This window comes from Schistocerca piceifrons, chromosome 4 (genome assembly GCF_021461385.2).
Source record: "Schistocerca piceifrons isolate TAMUIC-IGC-003096 chromosome 4, iqSchPice1.1, whole genome shotgun sequence".
Lineage (NCBI taxonomy): Eukaryota > Metazoa > Arthropoda > Insecta > Orthoptera > Acrididae > Schistocerca > Schistocerca piceifrons.
Genome location: NC_060141.1, coordinates 281,612,740 through 281,627,358, shown reverse-complemented (window position 1 = coordinate 281,627,358; position 14,619 = coordinate 281,612,740).

Sequence of the window (14,619 nt, the reverse complement as noted above, 5' to 3'; positions counted from 1 at the left end):
CAGAGCTGTGAACCAGCACCCTTGGCAGAATCACTGGACGAAAAGAAGGGAGAAAAAGTGTGAAAGCGTGAACACTACTCCCTCCTCCCCATCTTGAAACGGATTTTTCTTCTTCCCTGATGCGACTCTTTCAGGCTGCGTATATTGTTTACTGTGGTTCCTCTCAACTGCCACTACCTGATGAGGTTGAGAAGATCTGTTTCAGTCTGAAAGAGGGAGACTTCTGCACATCACTTGTCGATGGACAGGGCAATTGTATGGAGATTTGCTTTGAAATGATGGGGGTCCCTGTGCCGTTGGGAATCAATCAAGCTACGCTCATCAATAGGTTATGACGTGGAGGCCGCGACGAAAGGTGCAGAAGTAGTTTGGAAACCTGGCATAACAGTTGAAGAATGCAATACAGCTGGGAGAGACAAGTGAGGACCTGAAACAGATTTCTCAAGACATGGCGGCGACGAGGAGGCTAAGATGATGGTAGAATCGCCAGATGCCTTACCAGTAACTACCAGATCAGCTGCAGAAGCACCCATGGCTTCCACGTTCACGAACGAGGGACAAATAAAATAGTCCTTCGATGGAGGGCTATCCGAAGGGCAAGCCAAAGGAAAAGGCTCCTTCACTGCACTATCGTCTTGTGTTCTACGACTCTTCTTTTGTTTAATCGGGACCGGCACCACGAGAGTGATGGCGTAACGTCCCTACGTGTGGGCAGCAGGAGAAAATCAGGGGCATTATCTCTCAAAGATCCCCTTTGATCCTCAATAACCGGCGTTGGCTCAGTTGCAAAATCCTGTTGGCGAAGATCGACTAGACAATTTTTTATGTTGTTCGAAAGCAGGCTTAAAACCTCCGTACAAGTAGGGCAATTGGTACGGCGATGGCCGCTCTGATTACAAGTAAAGCAAAATCCTTCCTGGACGGTATAAGTAACCCAATAACCACATACGTACAAGTGAGAGGGATATTTTCTTAATCACCATTTCTACAGACCGAACATCACTATATAAGTGGTGCTAAGCAGGTCAGTGTTCCCTTCAAACATGTCTTATATTCCCAGAAGGGAGCAGGAAGGACCCCAGAATACTGACATGCTGTCATCTATGATCGGGGGCAGAATCGAAAACCTGAACATTTGTACAGAACATCAGGGCTAAGAGGCCATACTCGAACAGTAGAAACTCTTCTTCCTGACATTTCATTGTCAATTGCGTTGGCTCACCTCAGAAGATGTTCTCTGCAGTTATCAAGGAAACACCAGGAGGAAGGATTTCTTCTGTTCGAACACGGTAGTTTTAATTATTTAAAACTCCAGCCGTGAAAGCCTACACGTTATGATTTATATGTAGAAGACTTCAGCTTTCGCCAAAACAGCCGTGCTATCGGGATCTTCATGATAATCAAAGAGGACCTGAGTAACGCGACGTAATAATATTCTGTCCACTGAAGTGGGTGAAAAAATTGTTGAACACATATAATACCTAATGAATGCACTTGATTAGTAGTAACCTTGATCTTGCCCAACAACCAGTCATGTATCTGTAAAGACCCGACATGTGCATACCACGTACAATTATCAAAACTGGAGCTGACTGTACATGTACGTGGAATAGATGTGCGGAAACATGTTGGACATCACGGCTCTAGAGAACGCCACATCAGCAAGGGTTGCACCAACAATAGACACTAGATGACAAACAGTAATGCAGTTCGCATGCGGACTCACTCCTCACCCAACAGGAACAACATGACAAGCGATCAGTAAGAGGCAAAACTAGGACGACCTACTAACCCAGCGCGAAGCAAGAATGGACACTCTGAGCTAAGGGGGAGGATAAGAAATGTATGGAAAACACTGACAAGAATAACGGACAGTATGGTAGGACAACTGTTACGACATCGCAGAATACCTTGCATGGTACCAGAGGGAGCAATATAGAGTAAAAACTGAAGACGAAAAGAAAGACTGAAATGCTTCCAGAGATTGGAATACATTCAGCAGATAACTGAGGATGTAGTTTGCGTGTGCTAGTCTGGATGAAGAGGTGGCGTAGGAGAGGAATTAGTGGCACGTTGCATGAAACGAGTCAGAAGACTGAAAAAGAAAAGGATATGTTAGTTTAACTTACTTAACGAAGAGGTATACAATGTTACTGCCGTAGCACAGACAACTTAAAGGTAAAACTGAGAGGTCAACTCCTCTGAGATGATGTAGATGGCCCGAATTCTATTTCCGATACTGCCAAAGATCAAAGATATTTCCTTGGTGGGAGGATTGAAAAGTGTTCCTCTCAGACTTATGTTACAAACTGAGAAGCTACTTGAAAGAGAAATAACAGTTCCAAAGACTGGAAAAATCGAAACGGCCGAGATAGCGGTGCTCTGATCCTCCACCTTCACAATGCATCCAAATGATCCCATAAGGTAGACGACGACACGTCTACCGGTCAGCATCACACGTTTCCTTGGGACCGGTTGTGGAGTTGAGTTTTGTTGAAACGGTTTCATCGTTATGAATGGACTACAAAATCAACTTTTGTTGCCTTTTAGCTCCTTTTACCAAAACTGTAGAGGTTTGCTTGTGCATATATCCAAACGCAAACGTCTTTCACATCCCAATCTGATGACTGTCGATTGCACTGTAATAATACTAGCGTATCAGCAGTGTTGTTAAAACTAGTATGACAGCGGTCCCGATGCATGATCCTTTTGGCTGATATTGCAATGCGTGGAGAAGGCACAGTTCACCTCATAAGTACGTCGCTGTTTATTCCCTTAACAAAACACCCAACGTAAGTCTGTGAGACCGAGGGCGTAAGTCAGAAGCACTAACAGTCGATTCTTTTTGCTGATTTCTCAGAAGATTTGCTACAGCCAGAAGTATTACATTGATAACTAATGCGAGAAGTCAGTTAATGAACTGGAAAATGGGAAATTTGGGGTAAGATCTTATAGGACCAAACTGCTGAGGTCATTGGTCCCTAAGTTACTTATTACTTAACGTAACTTAAATTAATTTACGCTATGGACAACACGAACACCCATGCCCAAATGTGAAAAACGGTATCCCATTTGAGTCAATTGATGTTTCAAAGTACTGCACTGAAAAGTGCAGTTAATGAACTGAATGGCAGCGGCGATCTTCAAGAAACCCACTGACGAGCAGCCGGCCGGTGTGGCCGTGCGGTTCTAGGAGCTTCAGTCTGGAACCGCGTGACCGCTACGGTCGCAGGTTCGAATCCTGCCTCGGGCCTGGATATGTGTGATGTCCTTAGGTTAGTTAGGTTTAAGTAGTTTTAGGTTATAGGGGACTGATGACCACAGATGTTAAGTCCCATAGAACTCAGAGCCATTTTTGAACCACTGACGAGCACTAGCTTTCATAAATTCTCTGGAGTCAGAATATTTAAAAAAGGATGCGACTGCAATAAATGAAGTGGGATTCAGGTTGGCTGGCAGCTTTTCTAGGAGCTCTTTGCGGTGTGGGGGAGTAGCCATATATGTGAAAAACGGTATCCCATTTGAGTCAATTGATGTTTCAAAGTACTGCACTGAAAAGGTGTTTGAATGTTGTGCAGGTGTGGTTAAATTTAGTGGAGCTAAACTTCTTACTGTTGTTATTTATAGATCCCCAGACTCCGATTTCACAACATTTTTGCTAAAGCTAGAGGAGGTTCTTGGTTCACTTTATACGAAATACAAAAAGTTAGTTATATGTGGTGACTTCAATATAAATTGTATAAGTGATTGTGCAAGGAAATGGATGCTGGTAGAACTCCTTAAAGGGCTCCGGAAACGCTCAAAATCATGAAAAGTTCAATTTTTACTTTTTTGCGTTTTCTGAATCTGCAGACTATTACTTTTAATAGATATATAATTTATTCAATTCCGAAGACTACTACTATTTTTAAATTTCTTTTGAAATGTGTTCTACATGGGCGTGACCCACTGTGGCGCTGTTAAACTGTTGTCAAATGGTGTTATTATTAACGTCCGTGTTCATCAGGTACATTTTAGTGATGTGAGATAAAGTATGTGTTGTGGCTAACCTGTGATGGTTCAATATATATCGCTGGTGTGATTGTCGATTGTTTCATGTTTATTTACTCTGTCGTTATCTCGAAAATATTCGTAATTAATTCTGTTTCTTGAGTCTCTGTTTTGTTGAAGTATAATAATGAGTAAAAGTAAAGTTATTAGAAATCCTCTGAAGGCTTTTAAGAAAAGGAGAAATGTTGGAAAGCCAAAGGTATGTGTTATTACTGTAAACAATAAAGACGATAACCAAGTGAGTGAACCTAACCTCTGAAGTACACCTGCCCATAGCAGTCAAAGTGGGAAAGAAAATACTTCACAGAAGAAGCTTGGTTCAATGAGTGAAAACTATAAATGTTTTATGGGCGAATCGGATGTGAATGAAATATTTGATATGTCAGTTCTCAAAGGAATTTTTTCAAACTGTGTAAGATGTATTCATTGTAGTGAAGTTGGTCTGGAACTCTCCATAATAAAGCACGTAGGACTTGCTAGTGAAATACAACTGAAATGTGATAAGTGATCATACATGACCACCTTTTGGAACAGTGTTGCAGTAACTGCAACTGAAGAAAATGGTAGCAAAATCTACGAACACAACAACGAGCGATGGTTGCTTTAGACAAGGAACGCCTTCGGGCTGCAGACAGGGCTGTACAGAGTCTAGAAATACAAGCAAGAGTAAAGAGGAGGAGGAACAAGAGGAAGCTGGAGGAGGAGTTTGCAGAGGATGAAGATAATCCATCCTATGGACCTGCAATGCACTAAAAAGTTAATCCAATCTTTGTCGCTCGATTCCCAAAACTTTTATTTTCTCATACTAATTACACGTTTTCTAAGGATCTTCCAAACATATTTGTTTAAAACTTTCAGTAAATGTTACACAGTACCTTCTACATAATTTAACACAGCCTTTTTCCATAAAAACTGTATATTTTTGAATATATAAATAAAAAATAGCAAAAAAATGTTGTGAATTTTCATTACAATTGAAAAAAATCATCTTTAATAACTGAACTAAAATTTTGTGAAATCCCTGTGTTAAGTTGTAGCCCATATTCCAATAAATAATCTGTAAAAAGTTCAACTTCCTACCTCAAATACTTTGTGAGGAAAGATGTAATTTATAAGCGTTATTTTAACATTGCAAGTATAGGGCGTTCCGGAGCCCCTTAATTCATATAATCTTACGCAAACCGTATACTTTCCAACGAGAGTGCAAGGGAACAGTAGAACAACCATAGACAATATTTTTGTTCATTCGTCATTACTAGAAGGGCATTCTGTTAGCAAAATGGTGAATGGCCTTTCAGATCATGATGCACAAATTTTAAGTCTAAAAGATTTTTGTGCTGCAACACATGTTAAATATAGTTACCAACTTTTTAGGAAAGCTGATCCAGTTGCTGTAGAGACTTTTGTAAACCTTATCAAGGAACAAGAGTGACAAGATGTTTATAGCGCTGATACAGTAGACGATAAATCTAATGCTTTCCTCAAGACTTTTCTCGTGCTCTTTGAAAGTTGCTTTCAGTTAGAACGTTCAAAACAGGGTACTAGCACAAACAGGCAGCCTGGGTAACTGACTAAAGGTATAAGAATATCTTATAGAACGAAGTGGCAATTATATCAAAACGTTAGAAACAGTCACAATCTAAATGCAGTAGTCCATTACAAACAGTATTGTAAGGTGCTTAAAAAAGTTATTAGGAAGGCAAAAAGTATGTGGTATGCAGATAGAATAGCTAAGTCTCAGGATAAAACTACAACCATGTGGTCAGTCGTAAAGGAAGTGGCTGGTCTGCAGAGACAGGTCGAGGATATAGAATCAGTGCGTAGTGGGAATGTCCGTGTTACTGATGTGACGGGGTATCTAGCTGAATACTGAAGTATTGTTCTATGTATGTTAGCCCAGTACTTAGCCATATCTGTAACTTTTCCTTTAGGAGTGGTCGGTTTCCTGACCGATTAAAGTACTCGGTAGTGAAGCCACTTTATAAAAAGGGAGACAGGGATAATGTTGATAATTATAGATCTATTTCTATGCCATCGGTGTTTGCTAAAGTTATCGAGAGGGTTGTATATACAAGGTTACTGCAGCATTTAAATTCACATAATTTTCTGTCAAATGTACAGTTTGGATTTAGAAATGGCTTAACAACTGAAAATGCTATAGTCTCTTTTCTCTGTGAGATTATGGACGGATTAAATAAAATGTTGTGAACGTTAGGTGTTTTCTTTGATTTAACGAAGGCTTTTGACTGTGTTGACCACAAGATATTACTGCAGAAGTTGGAACGTTATGGAGTAAGGGGAGTAGCTTACAACTGGTTCGCCTCTTACTTTAAGAACAGAAAGCAGAAGGTAATTCTCCGCAATATTGAGAGTGGTAATGATGTTCAGTCCCAATGGGGCACTGTTAAATGGGGCGTTCCCCAAGGATCGGTGCTGGGGCCACTGATGTTTCTTATTTATATAAATGATATGCCTTCTAGTATTACAGGTGATTCAAAAATATTTCTATTTGCTGATGACACCAGCTTGATAGTGAAGGATCTTGTGTGTAATATTGAAACAGTAACAAATAATGTAATTCATGAAATAAGTTCGTGGCTTGTGGAAAATAATTTGATGCTAAATCACAGTAAGACTCAGTTTTTACAATTTCTAACTCACAATTCAACAAGAACTGAAATCTTAATCAGACAGAATGGGCATGTTATAAGCGAGACGGAACAGTTCTAGTTCCTAGGCGTACAGATAGATAGTCAGCTGCTGGGAAAACCCATGTTCAGGATCTTGTTCAGAAACTAAATGCCGCTTTATTTACCATTAGAACAGTATCTGAAATAAGTGACATATTTTCATACGCTTATGTCATATGGTATTATTTTTTGGGGTAATTCTTCTGATTCAAAGAGGAAATTTCCGGCTCAAAAACGGGCTGTTGGAGCTATGTGTGGTGTAAGTTCGAAAACCTCTTGTCGACCCCTATTCAATAGCCTGGGAATTTTGACATTGCCCTCACAGTATATATTTTCTTTAATATCGTTTGTTGTTAGCAATATTAACTTATTCCCAAGAGTTAGCAGCTTTCACTCAGTTAATACTAGGCAGAAATTAAATCTGCATGTGGAATGCACTTCCTTGACTCTTGTGCAGAAAGGAGTGCAGTATTCTGCTGCATCCATTTTCAATAAGCTACCACAAGAACTCAAAAACCTTAGCAATTGCCCAAACGCTTTTAAGTCTAAACTGAAGAGTTTCCTCATGGCTCACTCCTCCCATTCTGTCGAGGAGCTCCTGGAAGAGCTAAAAAATTAAGCAAATTCCAGTGTTACATTCTTGACTTTCTTTATTTAAACTAACGACGTGTCAGCTGAATATGTTTCTTATATTTCATTTTATCTGTTTCTACAATCGTGTTATAATTTCATGTATTGACTCGTTCCATGACCACGGAGACTTCTCTTTAATGTGGTCCCACGGAACAATAAAGAAAGAAATAAAAATAAATAAATAAATGAGACTGAGGCATAAACATAATTTTAAACAGTGTTTAAAGTCAAGGAAAATTTAGAGGTATACCAGTAAGGCAAAGTGTGTGACACAGGCAGATGACCGGTCCATTGATCTGATGGCAGGAAAATGTAACCTTTCTTCGCCACGGAACCAGGAGAGAAAGAGTATTCTATACGTTTCTTATAATTTCGTGTGAATCTATGATAATGAATTGAAGTATGCAGTGCCAGAGAAGTACTGAACATTAACCACGCACATCATTTTATTATACTTTTATTGTAATTGTGGTACTGGAAATCGCCTGAGAATGTAATACTTTTATAACAAAAGTAAATCAATTATCACGTGTTATTTCTGTAACGTGTGATTTTATTGTTTTCTGACTAGTACCGCACCAAGCATCGTGCACCATTTCGAAATGGCATGAATGAGATACGTGCTTAAACTTATTACCCAAGTCATGTGTTTCGGTATCGTCTCCGACAGAACTTAAGTAATGAAGAACTCAGCTTTCTTCTGCATATATAGTTATGTATTATGTCTGACTCTAGTTACTAATTAAGTTGTAATTTTATTCACTTAAAAACTTTAGATTAATTTACTTATTATTTTGGTGTATTTTAATGGGCTATGCTTAGGACAACGCATTCTCATTATTAAATGGGACTACATGTTTACTTGTAAGCTGGAACGCAAATTTGTGCCGCAGGTGACGGTATAGCAATCGATAGAATCAATACACCTACAATTCCAGTGGCACCTTTCATATTCATGAAATGTACATTAAATATTTCCTGAAGAGAATGGAATCTCAGCTGTCTCAATCGTACCGAATACTGCTACTCAACTGTGAAAGTATGCCAGTGTCGTACACGTTACCGGCGTATAGTTGGCTGGAAATGGGACGACCGGGGTAAATAAGGGTTGAACATTATTCCTGTGAAGACTTTTATTAACACTACGCAGCAAAATGATTTTATTAATTACATCAACAGGACCTTGACATATTAACGCAAAACTATTAATTTAATTTAGTTACTTAAAAAATTAGTGATAAACAGTCAACAGTTAACCAGATATATAACAAAAGATAATAGCGATAAATCAAATACTTGCTCCCAACTCTCCAAATGTCATTCATGGAAACATGAAGTATGAAAATTGAAAGTTGCTCCGAATGTTGTTCTCGATCCAAAAATATACAGATCTTGCGTTCCGCTGGCTATTATTGCTAAAACATTTAGAGTAAATTTTAATAAGACAAGCAAGATAATATTTCAGCAACTGAAGTTGAATAACAATCGCTTGAGAGGTTCTGAGAAGGAGGTCTTCAAACAGGTAGTCCACAAACATTTCTTGAATGCGTATGACTAAAATAGAACAAATAATTGTCTTTTACTGAAACGTGGTTAATTAAAAGGGAACAAAACTATTAAAGCTCCTATATTTGGAACTACCAAACATAGGGTGCAGTGGTCCGGACGAACGGACCCGAAATTACTTAGATCGGGACCGATGCGTTGCTCACCGCACTCCTTTTCCAAGCAAGCTGTGGGAACACACCCGATAGCCTGATGAATAGAGAAGTAGAGTTAAACGAGTAAAACCATAAGTTATCAGATTACACCCAGCCATTGGGGAAGAAACAATTGTGAAAAGTTTCTAAAAGATAAAAAGGTAACTCAAGTATTGATATATATCAACGCCCGTCGGCAGCTGGAGGTATTAATATAATTCTAATTTGGTTCGAGACAGCTGCAGGTCATCAATGGTGTCTGTTCTTTCGGACATGTCGCCGCTGTCCGAAAGAACAAACACCATATTCACGTAAGTATAATCAGGTAACTGGCCAAAGCTGCCACACCCACTGACACTTGATAGTGAAGAAGTTCAGCAGCCAATCTATATTTAGCTTCAAATCACACCACTAGGTGGAAACGGTAAAATAGGAGAAAAACTGGTAAGTTGGCTGTAATTCGTAGAGTATTGGATGCTTTTGTTACTAACTGTCATATATCTTACAGCTTGAGTGAATTCACCACAGTAGCTGAAATGCTTCACACTGTCCGAGGCCGCTATGACTGGAGTTAGTAAATACCCAACAAAACAGGTAACTGCAGGATGAAAATGTTTGCACTAAGTGATGCAGACACATTGCTGTAACCTGGAGGTTTGCTGTGACATTGAACCAGAAGGCCAATATCGGTTATCTAATGCTCCTGAGCACATAGTGAAAACGCTTGTGGCGACTATAGAAAACTGTAAAGGACTCTTATAACTGGCAACTGATGAAGAAGCTGCGTCCATTCTGAACATTTGCTGCAGAAGAAATAACTTGCATTGGTACAATGAGGAAGAGCAGAAGTGAAATTCCTTCAGAATTTCTTCCAAACAAAACAAGAGAAATTAAAAGTGCAATGTTTGGATTTCAACAGGATAAGATTAAACTCGTTCAAGTGGCTCCGAGCACTTTGGGACTTAACATCTGAGGTCATCAGTCCCCTAGACTTAGAACTACTTAAACCTAACTAACTTAAGGACATCATACATATCCATGCCAGAGGCAGGCCTTAGACTCATATCTTCCTCGTAAAAACCGTGCTGTCATACTTTTGTCTAATATACTTGACACGGCTACAGTTGATGAAGAAACACACAAACCTGAAATCATAGCTGAGGACTATGAGACAAAAGGTGGCGTCGCCGCTGTAAATAAAATATGTGAGTATTACTCAATTTGAAAAATTACAAGGTGATGGGCACTAGATATTCTTTTTCATTTTTTTAAACTTTGATGGAATTACTTCAGAAATATCGTTTTAGTGTCAGCACTCGCAAATAATGCGATAGGTACAACCTTGTAAAGAAGGGCAGTGATTGCCAGAAGCCGGTGAAGAAATTAAATTTACTTTATGCAAATGGTTACTTATTTTTCGTTAATTTTTGTTTTCCTACACAAAGGTAGAGATAACATCACGAGGATGTATTTATCTCAAAAAGCTAACTGTAGGTTTTTTGAAAAAACAGCTTATATCTAGAGCTCAATTGAAATCGTTGCCAACTGATCTCACAGTATTTCTTATGCAGTTTCGTGCTGAAGAATCGACTTCCGATGATCAGCACCCTGAGCGTCCAGCGAGAAATCGCGGGCATATAACCTTTGCGGACGCAAAAAAAGTTAATCCACATCAGTTAAATGTCTAAGATCGAATAACTTTGCTTGCAAATAGCACCCTAACAATCAAGGTGTCTGTGAAAAGTGTTAGGAAAATGAATGTACGTCAGATTAACTTGCTAAATTCTTGTTAGAGGAACCTAAAGAACAAAAGCTTTTGTTGTTGGTGTCGACGACAGATATTGTGGATTGCTTTCTTCAGTTAGTATAAAAGTTTGTTCAGCATATATTTTTTATTGATAAATATCAAGAAAATGTTCAAATGTGTGTGAAATCTTACGGGACCTAACTGCTGAAGTCATCAGTCCCTAAGCTTACACACTACTTAAACTAAATTATCCTTAGGACAAACACACACGCCCATGCCCAAGGGAGGACTCGAACCTCCGCTGGGAGCAGCCGCACAGTTCATGACTGCAGCGCCTTAGACCGCTCTGCTAATCCCGCGCGGCCATAAAAATCCATGTTGCAAATTTTACAACGAGCACCTTTTCGTGTGACAACAATAGGTGCTCCTGGCGGAAGGTTAATTCTCTACAAATTCTAGGAGTAACGAGACCAACAGTCTCCGTCTTGACAGATAAACTTCAGGAATATAGCCAGATTTATCGTAGATTCATCACCTTTAGCCTACGTATCTGGTGAATCAGGTTGTTCCTTTGATATATGTACAGAGAGATTAATAAGACCTAAACAAGTGAAGTTTTTAGCTGGAATAGAACTTTAATATTTATTATGGATTATTTGCTACTTTTATATCGATAGGCATTTTCGAAAATTCGAAGCATTTCTGTGCTAATTATTTCTTATATCTGGTTTACACGGCTTACCACGGTGTGTGCCGGATAAAATAAGAAAAAAACAGTTTTCGTCGCGCTCTTAGTTTGGACTCGAGCACCAGGAAGGAAAGCAAACTTCAGATGTTTACGAATTGCGCGTCAGCAATTCGATGGGAAAAACACATAATGAAACTGAAGGCGACACGAGTGAATATGATAAGCCGAATTCGGTAGACAGTGTCTCGATTTCCGCCAGCAACAGTGGCTCTAATGCAGCTGAACATCGAGTAGAAATGAGCTGGGATAGCAGATATCGGTACTTCGTCTCATGCTGGTTCATCTCTCTGCTAGACGTCAACCATCTTTGACGTGTAACGGTGTGCCACTCTCTCGGGAATCCATATCCAGAGGTTTTTGAGGTATGGGACTCCAACAATTTTTGGAATACCACGCGGTGTTTTGTGCAGCAGTGTAGTTGACGAAACGTTAATGGACATTTTGTACCACCTACCCCGTTTCCAGTGCAGCTGGTCTTCTCACGAATCTACCAACTGAGATCAAATTAATTTAATGAAGAAAGTGTAATCTCAGAAAGACTGTATGATGAAAGAAATACCATTACTAACTTAGCACTTTCGATGCAAATAATGGGAAACTTTCATAGTTTACTTTGTATCAGGTACTGTTATGCCCAGTCACAGTAAAGTAATCATTTTTCTTACACTTGACTTTGTTGTAAGTCACCACCACATGAAACAGCCCACATCATATACAGGGTGTTACAAAAAGCTACGGCCAAACTTTCAGGAAACATTCCTCACACACAAAGAAAGAAAATATGTTATGTGGACATGTGTCCGGAAACGCTTACTTTCCATGTTAGAGCTCATTTTATTACTTCTCTTCAAATCACTTTAATCATGGAGTGGAAACACACAGCAACAGAACGTACCAGCGTGACTTCAAACACTTTGTTACAGGAAATGTTTAAAATGTCCTCCGTTAGCGAGGATACATACATTCACACTCCGTCGAATAGAATCCCTGATGCGCTGATGCAGCCCTGGAGAATGGCGTATTGTATCACAGCTGTCCACAATACGAGCACGAAAAGTCTCTACATTTGGTACCGGGGTTGCGTAGACAAGAGCTTTCAAATGCCCCATAAACGAAAGTCAAGAGGGTTGAGTTCAGGAGAGCGTGGAGGCCACGGAATTGGTTCGCCTCTACCAATCCATCGGTCACCGAATCTGTTGTTGTGAAGCATACGAACACTTCGATTGAAATGTGCAGGAGCTCCATCATGCATGAATCATATGTTGTGTCGTACTTGTAAAGGCACATGTTGTAGCAGCACAGGTAGAGTATCCCGTGTGAAATCAGGATAACGTGCTCCATTGAGCGTACGTGGAAGAACATGGGGCCCAATCAAGACATCACCAATAATGCCTGCCCAAACGTTCACAGAAAATCTGTGTTGATAACGTTATTGCACAAATGCATGCAGATTCTCGTCAGCTTACACATGTTGATTGTGAAAATTTACAATTTGATCACGTTGGAATGAAGCCTCATCCGTAAAGAGAACATTTGCACTGAAATGAAGATTGACACATTGTTGGATGGACCATTCGCAGAAGTGTACCCGAGGAGGCCAATCAGCTGCTGATAGTTGTTTCACATGGTACGGAAACAACCGGTTCTCCCGTAGCACTCTCCATACAGTGATGTGGTCAACGTTACCTTGTACAGCAGCAACTTCTCTGACGCTGACATTAGTGTTGTCGTCAACTGCACGAAGAATTGCCTCGTCCATTGCAGGTGTCCTCGTCGTTCTTGGTCTTCCCCAGTCGCGAGTCATAGGCTGGAATGTTCCGTGCTCCCTAAGACGCCAATCAATTGCTTCGAACGCCTTGCTGTCGGGACACCTTCGTTCTGGAAATCTGTCTCGATAGAAACGTAGCGCGCCACTGCTGTTGACCCGTGCTAATCCATACATCAAATGGGCATCTGCCACCTCCGTATTTGTAAACATTGCACTGACTGCAAAACCACGTTCGTGATGAACACTAACCTGTTGATGCTACGTACTCATGTGCTTGATGCTAGTAGTATCAAACAAGCACCGAACTCAACATTACCTTCCTCCAATTGGGCCAACTGGTGGTGAATCGAGGAAGTACAGTATATACTGACGAAGCTAAAATGAGCACTAACATGGACATTAAGCGTTTCCGGACACATGTCCACATAACATCATTTCTTTATTTGTGTGTGAGGAATGTTATCCTGAAAGTCTGGCCGTACCTTTTTGTATCACCCTGTATATAGCATAAACCAAATGATAACTTAAACATGAAAAGGTGTCTGATGAAAAACTTGACGTTTTGAAACCAGTGACGGCGATATTTGTTTTACTGGCACAGACCGGTTCCTGTACTTATGTGTTTCTCGTAAGTTGGAAATTTTGCTTACATGATGGCACAGTCAACACCCAAAATAACATTGCATGGAAACACAACAGTAACTAGCAAAGACTGGTTAAATATGTAACCAGAACAACGTAACTCTCCCTGTAGGAGCACAGAGGTCACCAAGAGGGACCGGCGATCTTAGCAGACAGAGCCGCCTCCTGCGTGCAGAGATAACGAGGCCCCCCCGGCCGCTGCCCTGGGCCTGCAGACGCTAACAACGCAACTTGTTTCACGACCCTTACGGCCCCGCGGCGGACAAACATCGCACACCTTCAGGTCCCTTCCACGCGCTGGCCATTTCTTCGCCAGGCGGAACAGCAGCTCCTGGCTCTTTGCCTTTTACTGATTTGAAATGTAAAATTTTCAGCGGCACATGGAGCAGGTTTTTCTTCAAAGCCTTTACCATATACAGGTACATAACATCAATCACCATCACATCATTCCGAAACTCCCCTCAACTGTTTTCTCGTAATTACTATATTATAAAATATATTACAAAAAAAATTTTAAAAAAAATTCGCAGTATCCAAACATGTGATGTGAGGCATCTCTAAATAATTTTTAGGTTATTAAAGGCAGAAATGGCAACAATAGACGTGCGATCTTACATGGTCGGCCATTCATTTAAAAACAA